The following is a 17168-nucleotide window of genomic DNA, read 5'->3' as shown; positions in this document are numbered from 1 at the left end:
TTTTTTTTTTTTTTTTTTTTTTTTTTTTTTTAATGAGAGACAAAATATTTCCATAAATTAGACTGTCTTGTTTATTTTAAATTTAACTTCGATTTAAAAACAATATAGAAAGCATATTTTCTTTGCAAATACTGTTTTCCATGCACTGGTTAACAGTATTAATATTTCAGCTTAAAATAGTTGTACTGTATTTGAGGTAAGCTTTTTTTTCTGAATACCTGATATTCGGACATCTTAAAACCCTCTGATGTTTCCACGGCCAAAGAAGGGTTTATAAAACTTACCTTATCCTTGAATAAAGAAAAAAACTGTCCAAAACTTCTGTATGTATTTTACTTTATACACAACTGGACACCATATAAACATAAGGACTGAATGTTATTTTGTGCGTTTAGATCGGTAAAACGCTTACGAGAGGACATTGGGGATATAAAGCTGACGAAGTACTACCTATCAATATAATCCTTAACGCATGGAAACATAACCACAGGAAAATATCATAAAAAACTAAAATATACTTAGGTAAACTGGTATAGATTAAAACCAATGGACCTGTAAACATTTTTCATTTTTCTTATCTCATTTCATTCTTTAAAATATGAATTTATTCATAGGAATCATTTACCTTGATGGAAATGAATATATTGTTTAAAATAATTTGCAAATAAAACTGGGAAGAAAACGCATCTTGCCTAAATTGTATTAGAAGAAATATAGGGATTAATATTTCGACTTGTATTGTTGCCATTTTCGTAAGTGAAATTGCATTGAACAGTGTTGTCAAAAAGTAAAGGTTAAAGGACTCATATAGCCCGCAAATAATGTAAAAGTATAAAATGAGACAAGAATAGTGAAGTTAATGCATCAAAAGGAATCCATCTTTTATTTCCGAATACCAAACTAAGTGAAAATTCTCATGGTATTATCAAGTACTAATATGAAAAAAAAAAATACAAGACAGGATGTTTTCAAAGATGATATTATCTAAATAAAAGCCAGATCAGCCCTTTAAATAACACTTATTACTTTTATAAATAAGAAAAATATTTTTGTTGCTTAATGAAGTTGTTTCCGTCTAGTGAACTCACTGTATTTGATAAACACATAAAAATGGTTATGTTTATCAAAAAGAAATCAATTTTGCGTGACCCTTGGAATTAAACTTGTTAGGTTTACAATTACATATACACCCTGCTGCCTATAACAAATCAAGTTCGATTGTTATATAAATCTTCTTACATATACTTATACACTCAGTGATTGCATAGCTCAAAGCACACAGAGAAACATTTACAAGAGCACAACAAAGAAGTGACAGACCATAAAGATCCCCCAAAAAACTGTTGGAATGGTATCGTTAAATTTTTCAGATAAGCGACAATTTCAAAATTAATTTTACACATATCTAAAATGGATCTTATAACAAAATTTAAATTCAAATAGTATACACTGGAAACTCAATGCATTTTAGGGAAAGCATCCTCAAAATAACCCAAATACAATTGATTGAGTGAATTTCTTGCGCTGGCCATGAATACTTTATTAGACGCAAAAAGTTTCCAATTTTTGTTTCAGAAGGCCTTAGTGCTGGAGCGCACTAAAAATATTTGGGCTACTAACAACGTTAGAAACGTGCTCGTAGAATTACCTTGAAAGTTAGTGTCTTGTTGTTCAAAATTGATGAAGATCCAATAACATCAAAATCGTATTTAAAACTACATGCAAACCAGTCGTCAAAATTCTTTCACTTATCCTTTCTTTTACTTGCCAACTGTCAAAGTGTACTTTTTATTCGCACACATCAAGAGTTTCTGAATTTGTTGGGGGAAAACATTGGATCAAAGACATTTGATGTTTAGGCAGTTTAGTGCTAGAATCGATTTTATGCCTTTCTTGCCTGCAAACATTAAAAAAACGAGAGTTATTTAGCAACATTCGAAAAATTCATATCAGAAATCATATGGTATTCACCAAAATGTTTAGTAAGTTTGTAATGAAATGATCTAAAACTGTTCATGTTTACTCATGGGCATTATGTCTACTAGTATATGCATCCCTTCACACAACCTGCTAAGTTGCAAAAAATGTGAATGAATGATGCATTACAGCTTTTACTTCTTTCCATAAAGTAACATATTTTACCATTGCATTGTCTTTATTCAGTATTCTAGTTGTATTCTACCGTATCTACTTCAACATTGTGCTTAAAACTGTGTAAAGCGTATTAATTCGTATGTTACAGCAAACATACCTATGTTTTATAAGTCAGATTTATTCTGCACTATTTATCTACATATATCTGCTATAACAGTCGATATGAATGTTATTTAAGTTGATGATACAGTTATATCATATGACTACCAATTACGATACACATACATTTCTTATGTTTTGTTTCCGGAGATGAATGAAAGGAATACCTGATAATTTACACAAACATCACTAATACAAGATATATTCATTATATCTTTTATGCATTTTAAGGAAAGTGCACGTTTTTGTATATTAACATCTGCAGAAGCCCCCGGAAATGTTTGTGACTGAGACTAAATAAAGAAATCAACAGGACTAGCAAAAACATGTACTGACTGTTTTGAAACGATTTTATGTTTATCGTTATTAAACACATCATTAAAAAATCTTGGAAAACAGGAGCACGATTTCAAGAAGACAACGTAACATTCGGGCTATTTTGAGTATGAACACATTGTTCGGACGAGTACGAACATAGTAAAAAGTTTTCAAGATGTTTATGAATTTTGCGAGACATAAGGTAATTAAACAAACCGACTGATACTTCCCAAAAACACTTATGTGGTTAAAAAAAAACCAAAAAACAAAAAACATCAATCACGTAAGTTACACGCAATTCAATACAATCAAGGTTATGCACAAAAATTGAACTACGCTAATGTTAAAAAAGGGAGCAAGCTAAAAGATAAGCGAGTACGTACTTTGTTGGAGGCAGTGCGTTTCGACTTGGTAACTGATACAGGAAAACAAACATTAATTTGTTTGTATCTGTTATGCTACAAAAATGACGGTATTTTGAAAGAAACAGGACAGATATTACAGATTTCCCTCTGTGCAAAGATATATGCCCGTCCCTGGAAAAAGCATTTTCAAAAATTAAAATTGTGTATTAACATCAAGTGAATTGCCTTCCTTGTACATGACTTTTCTCCTGTTAATACATGATCGGCTCTAGTGAAACAAGTAGTTTTTTTACAAGAATATCAGTCATTTCATATATAAGGCTCTCCAGAATAAAAAAGGAAATTCCATTAGTCCTTTTTCTGGGGGTATATTGAAATATAGAGACATTCAGTGTTATTGGCAAGATGGAGGATCATCCCTCAATGTACTTTGTATAAAATGAAAAGTATAGACATAGATAGGGGAACAATACCCCACGTCCTGTTCAACGAAATCACTTTCATTCTTCTTAATATAATATACTACGCCGTGGTATGCGTAAGAAACTAACAACTCGGAGTTTCAAATGGCATAAACAGTATAGCCATAGATAGGGGAACATCCCCCACATCCTGTTCAACACAATCACTTTTATTTGTTCTTTGTATGATATACAACGTCGTGGTATACAAAACAAACTAAATCTCAGAGTTTCAAATCGTACATGCAATATAACCATAGATGGGGGAACATCCCCCAACATCCTGTTCATCAAAGTCATTGTTGATGTTTTGAAAAATAATATACAACGTCGTGGTATGCTTTACAAATTGACAACTCGAGTTTAAAGTGACAAATACACTATGGCGATTAATAGGTGAACATCACCCCATGTCATGTTCAATCAAAATCATGTTTCTTTAAATAATATTCTACGCCGTGGTAAGCATAACAAACGAACAACTCGAGTTTATAAGCCGAACAAATAAGCACTTGTCGAATAGTGCGTTAAGTACCCCGTGACGGTAAGCTTAATACACGAAATCTACATCAACAGCATATTTTTTCTTTATAAGGACAAAAACACGTTTTATAATTTATCACGGACATACAGTAAAAGAATAATTTACAATTACATGTATGAAAGAAAATACCATGGATAGTTAGTTCAAAATACTTGAAATCGCTACTAAAATATTACCAATAGTGTTTATTATAAAATATACGTTCTGTCGTTAATGAAAGAAATAAAAGTTTACGGAATTTCAACTCACATACCAATGATATTGGGCGGTAGAAATTTTAATGTGCCGTCGTGCGTAGCGATGGCGTCCAAACGGCTCATGCAAATGAAATCATCATCCCCACAAAAATGAAGCATTAACTAGTGGTAAATGTATCGCTCATGAATATCTTTCTTGTCTCTTTAACATTAGAGCAACGGAAACAAACATAAATATCATTATAATTATTTTCTTTGAAAGTGCACACAAACACTACCAACTTTAATATAATGTCGAAGAGTAGTTAGCTCTTGTGTAAAACATTCGAAACTAACCGTCAAAAGGTTTAATTTTAGTTGCACATTTAGATAACACCCAGGACTATTAAACTTTCTTAAAAGTGTTGCTTACAATTGAGAAACAAGGTTGAAATTCAACATCACCATGACTGGGTGTCAAACTGCCTTTCTCTTAGAACGTTTACTTTGGTAAGTGTATTTACCCATCAACATGTCAGCTTCACACAAGGTTCACTCTAAAAAAACGGCATGTAGTAAGTAAATCACGTGTTAGAATTTTAGTAATAGATAATAAACTCTTTATTAACTTTTAAAGGTTTTATAGTAGAATTTTCATTTTCTAATTGTCAATGTTGTTGGGAGGTTGTGGGGGGGGGGGGGGGGGGGGGGGGGGGGGTGCAGATAGAGCATTTGTGATATATTATCATTAATCGTACTTTCTGTCTATTCAATTAAAATATTTTAATGTCTTAATTTCACGAAATCAAAGGTAAATAACGGATACGGGAAGTTTTTCAATAGTCGTCTTTTACAACGAAATAATGTCACAGCAATTTCTTAACACATATATTATTTATATGTGTAAAAATGTATTGATTTAAAAATATTACGAAAAAAGTACGGGATTTTCCTCCCGTAACACGTTAGGTGAGAGAAAACATCCCAAAGAGGTTCCGCGTTTAGCAAAACCCAATGGGAAACACTCCCTCGAGAAGATAGACTTTGAAATCGCACCAAGAATTCAATTTTAGATATGTAATAGGAAACGGGTAATTATATCTCCATGAGACCCAAAATGTCAAAACATCAAAGAAAGTTTGAAGTCAAAAGGTAGCTGAGTTTCCTAAAATTCTGGATATACAAACTAAATCCGGAAACTTTTGTACAGATATTAGGCAGAAAGGCAAATCATTGATTACCATGTTCTCTCAGCAAATGTGGGTCATCACTGTTACAATAATATACATGCCTAATTGATACAGCAATGAGGCGAACTTAATTATGTTAAGTAACAAAAAACATTTCATCAGCTAATGTTGTAACAAAAATAAATTGTATTTGTATTCATACAAAAAAATACTTGTACCGTGCTTATCATAATATATCTGTAAATGCTTCTTACATTATCCATTTAAATAACAGCATGTATAAAATACAACAATGAAATATATCCTGAAATACTTAAGAAAGACACAGTCAAGTAAAATATATGGTAGTTTTGCTTGTAACAAAAAAAATCGTATCAGGACAAGTCAAGGGAAATACAATATGTTTCGAGGATTGCTGCACAGAATAACATATGTGATATTCAGTTCCTAGGACAAATCAGACTTAATTAACAAAATGTCATCAAATTATGGAATATTTATTTGTTTCCTTCTGTAATTTAGACAAAAGAAAGATTTTTTTATTTCCATTTTCACTATCCTCCCCATAAGAACAATTTGAATCCTGAAGTAAATTATATGCATGTTTATGAAAGTTCGAGTGTGTTAACAAGAGGTTAAGTGTGTAACATGCAATCACGCCAACTAGCACCGACTTTGCGGACATATGTTACAAAATGGCTTTGACATGACTCAATGACCGAAGATCATTACTAAATCTTGGTCATTATGATATTAACTACTAATAATCGAATTATTATTAGAGCAAGAACAAAGTTAAGTCCAAACCGACAAAGATATACACGAACTAATGATAACTCAAACCGTAACATATTACATAATCACAACTACAAATACATATTATCTTATTTGTTTATCTCTGATTATTTTCCTTAAATAGTTGAAGGAAATTACTTTACCCACGTCTTAGGGTATGTAAGCTTAAGACATAAATTTGTATGATCCTCCAAAGTGTGACCTTTATCTTTGTCCGTAATCTTTGTTTAATTTTTAAAGTATTTGAATCAATTCAGCAAACGTGAAATTTACAGAGATATTCGATTTTACACACATTTCACGAAAATGATCCTTTTATGCAGATACAGATATTCTAAATGCTTTCACGAATTCAGAAATAACGGGAGTGATGTTTACCCGACTTTTGTTACGTGTGTTGCTGTAAAGGGCTAAAGATGCCACATCAATATATTTTTCAGCTATTGTAGATGTCCTAAAGAAATGTATCATATGATTATATAGAATCCATTTCAAAATGTTCAGAATATTTATAAATGATACTGTTTGTCAGTTGGAAAAAAGCCAACACACACTGCATGAATTTTGAATTTTTATACAAGATAAAATGTAATTTAATCACATGTAAATTTTGAATGCAATTCCATAAAAGTGAATTTAATGTAAATTAAATTTCAAAATTTAGTTCCAATTTACTTTACGTTTTTTTTCCCAATGAAATTTCCAAATTTCCTTTGCATTTAAAATACTCATAAATATTATGTAAAGTATGATTTATTTGTAATTTAAAGAAAATAAAAGTGATGATTTATTTGAATTTCGAGCATATTCATGCAAGTATATTTTGAATTCTTCTGATTGAAATTCTCAAAATCACAATATGAACAGAAATATTATTTACCAAAACTTCATACAATCCCAAATTTAACGATATTTGACGATTTATTTGAATTTAGTGGAACTTCATGCAAGTAAATTGTGAATACCATTGACCAAATTTAACACAATGTCAGTATAAAAAGAAATCTAATTGACCAAAATTTCATTTAATCCCGAATTTAATGAAATAATTTGGAAATAATTCTGATCATTTATATGAACTGAGAGAGTCTTCACACAAGTAAATGTGAAGGTCATGGGGTTAAATTTTACGCCAAATGTCTATATCGTAAAGTTTAATGCCATGATGTTAAGGCGGGTCTAGGGTTGCGGATGGTTCAGAATGCCTCACAAAGGCCCGTGTCCAGTTTGAGGTTACCCAATGGGTTAAACTTATCCAAGTCTCTTACATGTGGTTTAGGATTGATATTCCAATATTTACGCATACCGCTCACACGAGGTAGGTTTTCGTATTGTATAGCGTACAAAGGTAACAGGTTAAGCGGTTTCTGTATTGTGTCATAAAATATACATATATCTAAGATATTTTATCCAAGTATTTTTTAGAAGTAAATAGCCATTCAATCTGGCTAGTGAACAGTCTAAATGAATATATAAAACTGAGAGTGATTTTTTCAAGCTCTTGGAGATAATATAACGGTACCCAAATAAATTAACAAAAGTCATATAATAATTAGAGATGATCAGATAGTCATTTCAAGATCATACGGTAAATATGCAGACTATTTTTTTTTCTAATCCACAAATACCCTTTTCTAGCAGACACAAAGGTGACCGCAGTTAAGTGATAAGTTAATGTATTTTAAATATTAAATGGCTTTATATTTCACAGTAATCGGAAATCTTGAGCAACTTTGGTTTTTTATTTGATTTTGTTTTTTATTTGATTTTGAATAATATGCTATTATGCTTTATACATATATATATATATATATATATATATATATATTTACCTTTTCCCTTGTTTATTCGATTGATAATTATATATGTTTATTTATATTTTATTGATTATCAGTTATTTTTGTCACATTTCCTAGTTAGTTCCCACATAAATGCTTTCATTATTTGTACACTCATTTACTCATTTACTCATTTACTTTGATTGATATGTAAAGTTTTATCCATGTATTAATTCCTTCATTCTTTGATTGAATCAATAAATCAATCAGTCAATGTATTAATCAACCGTGGATTTTATTATTCATTCATTCATTCTTCTCAAGTGTCTCTTTCCTTAATGAAATGTAGTGAATAATTATAAATCATGACTTATTTTTATTCAATCAATAAGTCAGTCAGTCTATCAATCAGTCTATTCATCACACATTAATTTAGAACATTTAATGATTTATACTTAAAACATTTAGGTCAATCTTACAACATTTCATTTCGTATCATTTGTAGATGTCAGTCAGTCAGTCAGTCAGTCTAATATATTGAGTTAATCGATTTTCATAATATTCGTTTAATGAATCAATCATTCACTCAAACAATCAAGCATCCATTCAACCAGTCTGTCTTATAATACTTTATAAACATTCCGTCATTTTATTCATATTTTCATTGGAATATAAGAGCATAGTTTACAGAGATAAGTCAAACATAAAAGACTGCTCCATTTTTGTATTTAATTCTCATTTGTTTATCAGTCGCTTTTGGCACTTCTATGATTCGTATGATTTGAAAAGAAAGCATTTGAGGACCATCAACCTCTGCGGATGCCCACCATGGGGATAATCTGGGTACCTTATACATAATGTTAAGGGGAGTGTATGGGTGTCCGACTAGATGGTTCGGGATGCCTTCCAGTTTGAGGTTACACTATTGGCTAATGTCACCCAGTTTATTCTGAATCAATCTACTTTGATATTCAATTACTTCCCTTATATTGATCAAAATGATCAAGAAATCATAGTCATCACGCCATACATGTCCGATACACAGTGTTGGAGATTTGTGCATGTATCATTTTAAACAAATTTAATTTCCAGGAAAATTGAGAAAGAAAACAATACTGGAATTTACTATATATGAAATTTACCTGTATTTGAAATATACTTAAAATAAGTTTACTTCAAATTTACTTGCAGTAAAATGGAATTATAATTTATACATGAAATCTAAGAGAATATAATTTAGAGGTAAATTCGAATTTTCATGTAGTGGCATCCTTTTATTTGTTTTTTTATTTTATTTTTCATAGTGCATTTTACAATTTGTATTTTTTGTGTAAATGAAAATTAAATATGTTAATCATTCCTGTCGACATTGCTTGTCGAAAACAAACTGAAACCTACTGAACTAAACAAGCAATAAATATTTAGCACGGGTTTGGAGATTTTTATATCTCTTTATATTACTTATCAAAATAACTGAATGATATATAATGCTAGAGTTTATACTTTTTTCTTGAAGTTCTGACATAACTTTACATACGTTAAATATTGCCATAAGTGAGCTTCATGTAACGGGTCCCGGAGCGGAATAGATATATTTAGTTATGTGCTTCTTCTCTTTGGCTATGTCATAGAAAAATGCGTTTCCAGATCTTGGTAAATACTTTAAATAACTATAGAAGGGCATGTTTCATATCAAACATGTTGGTATTGTGAAGTTTATAATCAACATTTTGTTCAATTGATATAAAAAAAGAGTAAAACATGTCCATGAAGAAATATCATCATCATGCTTCTTTCTGTTGATCAGTTAGAAATATTAATGTCACTCTGTTTTTTTTATTTTTTAACAAAACAAAAGTCTTTTTGATGGGTGTTTGCAACACCACCACTTCAATAACATTCTTCAACAGTAGATTTTATTGTGTGACCCCAGTTGTGTTTGCTTTGCTGGTGGCTTCAAATTTGTTTATTTTTTTTTTCCTTTGATTTTATATAACTGCGAAATTATATCTTTTTTTTTTTGCTTAAAAAACATAATATTGATCTGTATCTGGACTTGATTTTCAATTTCCAGTTTACCTGGAAAGCAGAACTTACGAATTAATTACTGCATGGTCATTCGGCTTCATTTTTCAGCAATACGTCATTTTGAATGGCGATCATATTTAACATGATAGTTCGCTATTTTACACAACCTAAAACCGCACCAAAATCATGGAAACATAGGAACAAAAAATGTAGAAATCAAATGCTTTTTTAACAGAATTTAAAACTTAGAAAGAAGCATTACATACCGATATCCAAATTCCAAATTTTTATTTACACGTCCGATAGAAAGGGATTGCAAAGATGCTCTGATGAAGAATCACTGGGTGAAACTAAATACCCGACCCTGTCAGGTGTACGGATGAAAAGGTTACATATGAGAAAGTTTAAATCCAACCAATTATACTGAAGTTTGCGGGTGCAAAATAGTTGATGTCACACTGGTTCCTGTTTGATGAGAGGAGAAAATAGAATGATTACGTACGCACTCTATGAACTCAAATATTATCGCAAACAAATCAGTGAAATAAAAATGAATTCAATAACATCAAAAACAGTTCATTAACTTCTTTAGAAATAAGTCGTAACATTTGCACCAAAATTACTTCATATGTTAATAAGGTAGAATCTAGTATCCACCACCTAAAAACCGTTAATATCAGGACGGTCTGCATTAATCTGTTAACATTTCTGTTTTTGAGGGTTTTGTTTTCAATCTCTACGTAATGCCTCAACTTGATTTTGGTAAACGCAAATCACATATTTGGAACAGTGCTTTTAACATTAATTGCTTTCCGGATTTATAGTAAAAAAACACAACAATACCAGAGCTCTACCCGTAAAACTTGTTAGTCATCTTTTGATAAGTATTTAGGCTACGCAAGCAAGTGTAAGTTTCCCTTGGATTTCGGTAGAGTCGTGTGCCGTTTAGTACTAAGAAAATTGGAATTTCTTGTTGAAAGTTTTGTTTTGGTCAATTTTCTTGAATTCTATATAAAACATACCTTTGAAACCTGGTACACTTGTTAATCATCTGATGTCTTTGAATGAAATTTTGGTACTTATAAAATGTGTAAATTTTGAGCTCTGCTCAACTCGGGGCTAGAGGGCGTGGACGGTAGCTTGCACTTTCATTACCGTCCATGAACAGGCTCAGTCAAACCAAGCCCGCAATATTTTCATTTATATCGTGTTGGGCGACCTGCAGTTTTCCACTTTTTTATTTTGTTATGTGTAGAACCTTTTTGTTTTTCGACACGAAATATTCATGGATACATTGCTGTCTTTTAAATATTTATTTCTATTATAGAACTTAAACTCTCATTGTTCATTGTCTGTCCGACAGCAAATTTTCCATTTTCTGAGGATGGAAACCATGGTAAAATATTTTATTTTGTGCTTGTCAGAGAATTTTAAAATTTTATTAGTGGAATAAAATTGATAAATGTATTTGTTATTTTTCACTGGCATGGACGTACGCTCGAATGCGAGAGAATATGAATTGGAAATTGAATGCATGCAAAATATACTCTTCTAAAGGTATAGATTTATACATTCAAATTTATATATACTGGAGAAAGGCATATTTTTTCAAACTTGGCCACTTGTTCAAAACTCTAACGTCTTGATTTCGATAATATATCAAAAAGATTTCAGGTTGACATTGTAAAGTATACATGAAAAAAAAATGCGAAAAAAAAACTTCGCACGGAAACTATATGTATTTCAATGATTCCTGTTTATTTCAATAACTTCAGCATTTTCCTGAATGTCATTGTAACTTGAGTTATACAAAATGTATCGTGATACTATCTGAAAAAAACAACAACAACAACAAAAAAAACAACAGCTGGATATTTTAGTGACAGGTTTTAATGTTCAAATTGTAGAGAGTAATGATTTTATTTCTGATACTTTTAAAGTTATTGATAAATCTATTACTGTTGTATGATGGTAAGACATCACTCGTTTTATATACTATAATGAATAAATAAATAAAAATTAGGAAAACAGCATAACAGGACGAAATAGTTTGACATTTTAGAGCGACTTTAGATCTGGTTTTGAGTAGGCTGCGCTTTTGGTGCGTGGCTGCGCTTTTGGTGGGTGGCATTCCCTGTTTGATATTTTTATTTGTTGCTTTAGACGAATGTGTCAGCTATATTGTTTGTAGAGTAATAGTATCTGTTACATCATAACGACCTCTTCCAAATACCCGTATGGAAAATATGCAACACGGTACTGCTACTTCAAAAAAAATATTTAAATCCGTTATCATATCAGTTTATTATACATACTTAGGTGTGAGGCGGCTGAAACATTAGGTGTGCTTTAGCATCGTTTCACTGGCATTTTTGTTTAACATTTATCGCTACATTTAACTTCCCTTGTGGACGTTAGAACGTTCGGATCCAGTGTTTGCTGGTTTTGTAATACCAGATAATAATAGTATCTATAACCATCTTTCTGTTCAAACTTTGTGTTAACAAAGTATGCATGTTTACTTGATCTCCTTGTCCCACTAAAATTACAAAAAAGTAACTGCATGATTTCAAAGCGTAGATAAAGGATCTATAAGTTTTCAACAAAGAAAAGATGGAAGTAAACGTCTTTGGTTTCATTGGCAACTAATATTATTTGAGGATATAAAATTGGCAACTAATATAATTTGAGGATATAAAAAGCAGCGTGATGAAAATGCAACATACTCACATAAAATTCCTATAAAAAGGACAATGTTTTCGCTTTTTATTTTTTTCATTACACATTTACATATTTTTGTAGCTATTCAGAGGGAAAATGACTAAACTTAAGACTTCTTATTACACTTAAACTACGCGAACCCCAGTAGTGACACTAGATAATTTATTTATGTCTAACAATTTCTAACTTTACAGAGAATTGACAAGTCTTTTCTTTGTTACATTGTAAAATGGTCGTAATACAATAAAAGCGTATCCCCATTTACTCTTCATCGTGGAAGATGGTGTACCGACATACCAGAAACCATTATATCTTTAATGGACCACCTCATCGGTGGAGAGCAATAGTGTTTACAAATTAGTAATGGACGTTTATGGTCATCTTGTTCCTGTAAGTTATCGGTAAATTACAGCTTATTTTCAAAGGTATAATTATATTCCTTGTACACTGACTGAAATGACAAAAAATCTCACATTTTACCGTCATAAATGTTTATAGCTGTAAGCTAGGTTTAACTAGAGCTATCACTAAAGGTGATGAATGTACCCCCGCATGCACTGACACAGTACATTGCAATTTGACGCACACAAGATTGCATAATTATGTGGACTGTATGTATATAGACTGTGTGTATACAGTATAGTAACAAAAAGCAAAGTCCCATAACTATGCATAATATTTATCTAAAAGAATGTAACATGCACCATGCACAACTAGGGTTGGTACTGATCACTTGTGTGAAGTTTCATTAAAATGTGTGTAAGGGTTTGGTAGATTAGGCACGCACAGGATTGCATGTGCAGACTGTATGTACATAGTATGTTAACAAGAAACAAAGTCCCATAACTCTGCAATTTTTGTCGCTGAAAGAACCTAACATGCCCCATGCACTACTACTGCTGTTACTGATCACTTATGTGAAGTTTCATTAAATTGTGTCAGTGGGATGAGGAGAGTTGGTGCGCACAAGATTGTGTCTATGTATATAGTATAGTAACAAAAAAAACAAAGTTCCATAACTCTGCATTTTTTTTTCTGAAAGAACCTAACATGTCCCATGCACAACTACTGTTGTTACTGATCACTTGTGTGAAGTTTCATTAAATTGTGTCAAGGTGATGAGGAGAGATGGTGCGCACAAGATTGTGTCTATGTATATAGTATAATAACAAAAAAACAAAGTCCCATAACTCTGCAATTTTTTTTTCTAAAAGAACCTAACATGCCCCATGCACAACTACTGTTGGTATTGATCACTTGTGTGAAGTTTCATTAAATTGTGTCAAGGGGATGAGGAGAGATGGTGCGCACAAGATTGTGTCTATGTATATAGTATAGTAACAAAAAAAACAAAGTCCCATAACTCTGCATTAATTTTTCTAAAAGAACCTAACATGCCCCATGCACAACTACTGTTGGTACTGATCATTTGTGTGAAGTTTCATTAAATTATGTCAAGGGGATAAGGAGAGATGGTGCGCACAAGATTGCGTCTTCGGACAGACGGACAGACGGACAGACAGACAGACAACCTGAAACCAGTATACCCCTCTTACAACTTTGTTGTCGGGGGGTACAATTAATTGCACAACAAGACTGTATTGACTTCAACTGTACAATTAAACAAAACTTGTTTTTTGTTTCTAATCTGGCAAAATCGTATCATAATTCGCTTACAAAACTGATCTCAAGACAGTTCTTCTTTTTTGTTGAATTGATTGAAATGTATTCTTAGCGTAAACAAATAAACGTTAAACTATAATAAAAGTGAATATCGCTTTCTATGTTAAATAACTGCATCAACAAAATACTGACATTATCGCACAAGTTTGCCTTAAAGACTGAGGATTCCAAACTGAGACAGACCTATCTGGAAGTTATATATTTCTTAATTGCAGATCTGTATTCGTATTTTGTCAATCTGTTAGGTTAGTCTAGAACACAATGTTCGATCAAAATCGTAGTTGAACCAAATTTATAATTCCCTGTAACATATGTAAAAGTTGTAGCAATGTTGACAGACACTCAATTGTACAGAATTTCAAATAAAAATGTTTCAAAGTAATCATGACCTTGCAAAACGATATTGTAATCGACGTCAAGGTAAATTAAGACGCTGACGAAGTTCTATCAACATGAGACTCTAGATAGCAAGATGTTCATTATATTGTCAGATATCCCACACTGGAATAAATATGTGTAGTTTGGTATTTCTTTTTGTTGTTTTTTTTTAAATCAAACTACTTTTCGAATAGCATAATATTCTATAACGATTTAAGAAACGTATGATTTCTAAAAAGTCAGGAAATGTAAAAGAATAAGTTTTTCTTTTCTTGCTTTTATCACAATGCGCATGATGAGTCATAGAGTTATTATGACAGAACCTTGATATTCAATGTTGTCTTTGATTCATGATACAGAATCAAAATTACTTATCAGTTTGTTTTTTTACAAATAAAGCTCTTACAGGTTTTATGAAACAATGTCACGTGGAAACAAAACATACATAAATAAAAACACAGTAAAGAACGGAATTGTAACAGTCAGTACCCCCAAAGTATCACTGGGGTGTTACAACTACATGTAGTTTCAAAACTGATGTACCTGGTAAATGTATATCCTTATGCTCTTTACAGACATACACAGTTTGAAATAAAAAAGTGATCTCCTTCTAAGTAATTACTTCATTCCATAATAACTTTTCTGTGAAAAAGGATAAAAGTCAAGGCTAGTACTAGACACTTTTACATAGAATAATAATTAAAATTTAGCTAGGCGTATTTAAGTGTTCCATTCATGACTGGCAGAACGAATACAAAAAATCTATTTACGTGTGAGAATAAGTATATACTTATATTATTTCAAAACTGTTAGAAATTTTCAATTTCAGATACAGTTAATCAATTATCAAGAGCCCTAGTTTCAAAAATTAACAACCAGTTCATATATAATCAATGTTTTAACCTGTCTAATATCATTTATCGTTAAAATGATTATTTATAGATACCGTTTAGTGTTATTTGATAAAAACAACAAATCAAGCTCACAAACTTTTAAGTTTCCTTATTTTTGTTTTTTGTTTACTAACAAGTGAAAAGGGATTAGTTATAGACTGTATCGACTTTAAAATAAATTACAATAGATACATCAGAAAAAAGAGTAAAGAGAAAACATCAAAGGAACAGTTAGCATGGCTATGAAATGAAGAAGAAAAGTGACTATTGATAAAATCTAAATTTTGCAAAATATATCCGTTGTTTTTCTAAAGTTAATATAATGTCAATGCTTGAAATGCGCTAAAGTACCTTTGAAAGTAGGTCCAAAAATATGTGTTTTAGCAAAGTAGAAATCAACTAGAAATGAAATGTAAGAGACTTGGAAGCATTGCCTCCTTTTTAATTTTATAACATATATTTTAGTTATATGATTTCAAACAGTATTTGAATTAGATAACTGCGGTCTGTTTCTGGAGTATGTACTTGTACTAACCATGACCTTTTTATCCGCAAACAACATACAATGGTTACGCCATTTCGCGTTAACTGTAGTCCAATTTAATCAAGTACTGTCGAAGGACAGCAAAACTAGACTATTCAACAAACTTGTCAATTGAATAAATTCAAAAGTCGAAAAGGTGGCGAGGGATGGGGGGGGGGGGGGGGGGGGGGGGGGGGGGGGGGGGGGGGGGGGGGGGTAGAGGGGGGATGTAAAAATGGAAAACAGGGTAATGAAAACTGCATATCAGCTCATGACAGTGGACAAGTGACAGTGGACAAATATGTGAAGTTTCATCCATTGCAGTCTGTAGGTATTGAGATAACAGCTTACATACAAAAACTTATAATCATATCATGACAGTATAGTTTCAATCCATTCCTATTAGTGGGTACTGAAATACCGGCTTACATACAAAAACTTAGTGCAACATGTTTAAGTCGAAAAAGGGGCACATTTCTTTAAAAGAGCAAAGAGAGTTATAGATCCTTTGCAATGTAAGTCAGTTTCTCGCGATAAACAAGATTGTGAAGTTGCAGTCAATTCCTTCATCTAGTTACTTTGATGCAAGCTTACATACAAAAACTGAACCAAATCGGGACGCCGTCGCAGATGCAGACTTGACGCCGATGGACGGGCGAGTCCAATAGATCTACGTATTCTGTAAATTGTCACTGTGATGTACTGAAGTACCAGACCCTTATCTGATCTGTAAATGAAAAGTTTACTGTTCTAAAAAGTATAGTAGTTCAAGCACATAGTATTAGTCCCTAAGAAGTGAAATATCATAGATGTTACACTGGTTACTTAATGATAGGAGTAGGCAGTATATTCGTTTGAAAAACCACATCTTTATTTTCTATTTGGCAATGGGATGCTTTAAAGTGATTTGCTCAAGCCAGATCAACTTTTGATGTTTAATTTTAATAACTCGTTTGACTTTTTAACAAAGCATACAAGGTCATACGTCAGAGTGTTTGAAAAATTTTACTAGTCCAGGCCTTCGAAGTATTCACCATTGACATCTACAAATGTTTTAATCCT

This window comes from Mercenaria mercenaria, chromosome 8 (genome assembly GCF_021730395.1).
Source record: "Mercenaria mercenaria strain notata chromosome 8, MADL_Memer_1, whole genome shotgun sequence".
In the NCBI taxonomy this organism is placed as follows: Eukaryota; Metazoa; Mollusca; class Bivalvia; order Venerida; family Veneridae; genus Mercenaria; species Mercenaria mercenaria.
Note: the sequence above shows the minus strand (reverse complement) of the source record.